Raw genomic sequence first — 1,859 nt, forward strand, 5'->3', positions numbered from 1 at the left:
CACGTGGCACAACCAGGACAAACTCACAGCAGATAAAGTGGCCTTTGGGGACCCCAAAAAGCCTCTTGCACTTGGGTGTCCACCCTACAGCACACTGGGGTGGGTGTTTGCAGAGTCATAGCAAATTTCCAACAGCAGAGGTCAGAGACACTGCAGCCTGTGCCTGGCACACACAGCCCCTTCCTCAGCCTGGCCACCCACCTTGGCTCCAGGTGTTGGAAAAGTGACTGATGGGCTCCCATCCCCTTCTCAGGGTGCTATAAAACACACTGCACCTTTTGCAGTCATTGCAATCAAAGGAGAGCTGCAGCTGGGACAGAGAGGACATTTCTGGATGCCTCCTGTCCCACCTGGAGATGTACCATTTCACACAAGCTGGTGGTTTATCAACAGCTCCACAGGCGGGAAGCGCTGCAGGGAAGGAAGGTTTCGTGACAGGCGGCACAGGGGGTTTGGTGGCATTGGGGTGCTGTGATAGCACTTGCTGGTTAAACAGCACTTGCTAATTTCATTAATGTGCTGCTTCCTCTCTCATCTGGGTAATTACCGATGATGTGAAGGCAGACAATGCTGACCTTTGCGGTCCACTGCCAGATGGCTTCCAGACACCAGACACTGCTGCCTGCAGCATGACCCATGTGCCTGCATCACTGCCCAGGGCTGCCGCCCCCAAGCAGCCTGGCACATCAGGTCCCAGCGGCCAGTGCCACCACTCCTTTGGCTCTAGGGAACTAAAGTTGCCTGCAACAAAACCCATGGGTGGCCCTGGAAAGAGGAGAGGAGCAGATTTGCTTTCTGAATCACCTCTCGTCAGTCAGGCTCATCACCATCCACTCCTCCCGTGCTACCAGGAAATACCACTAAGCCCTGAAGCAGACTGGGGTTATTACACATAATGCTTCCTCTGGAATGCACCAAAATTGCTGTACCTGAACCACCTACCAGGATTTTTTTTAATCAAAGATCCCTTTTCTAAAGGCCTCAGAGAAAGTTAAGGCAGTTTGTAGTAAGGCCCCTCCAGCCCCACAGAAACACATTGCCTATCCCTTCCTTTAAACTACTGTATGCAAATGCTGGAGGGATTAAAACATCAGGTCATTTTTTTAACCATCTTGACAGCACCCTGTGACAGTGAAATCCACAGTTTAGTCAACATTAGCTACCAAGCTTATGGTAACTTACTATTTCTTATTAGTTTCTTATTTTCCACTTTTAGATTTGCTGAAAATACTGCATTTTCTTTATGTGGAAAGAACAAACACCCCCATTTTCCTCCTACATTATTCCATACACAGTCGTCATCTGTCGCTCAGTGCTTCCCCCTTTAGTACTCCCTCTTCCTGCCAACCTTGCCCTCATCCCCTGGTCAGCCATGGCCTTCAACTCAGCACCTTGTTAACATATGGGGGGTGGCACTCCTCGTCCCACTTTAGGTACATGTGGGGCTGGCATCCAGCCTGAGCTCAAGACCAGCTCTGTCATAGCTGAAGTACCTCCATAAGGAGCCAACCTCAGAAGCCAAACTGGCTTAGGAGGAGGGTCCTATATGGGCACATTCAGCCCTGCTCCCCTTCTTCTGCTTCAGTGCAGGGAATACAAGGGCTAGCATCAGAGTACAGATGCTTTCACTCATTCAAACCTTCCAAGGACATGAGGACAAGTGAGAAGCTTTAGAGCCACAGCAGGAGCAGGAAGAACTGCTGGGAAAGGAGCCAGTGGAAAGGTGGGGGCTCAGCACTGGGAGAGAAGCACCCACAGGAGAGGTCCCCGTTTCTGCCATCAGAGATGCAGGAGATGGGTTTACCATCTGGTAGGCATCAGTGTCTCTGCTCTGCCCATCCTGGCCAGGTCTTCGGTTG

The sequence above is a fragment of the Mesitornis unicolor genome, unplaced genomic scaffold (assembly GCF_000695765.1).
Source record: "Mesitornis unicolor isolate BGI_N332 unplaced genomic scaffold, ASM69576v1 scaffold4302, whole genome shotgun sequence".
Taxonomy (NCBI): Eukaryota; Metazoa; Chordata; class Aves; order Mesitornithiformes; family Mesitornithidae; genus Mesitornis; species Mesitornis unicolor.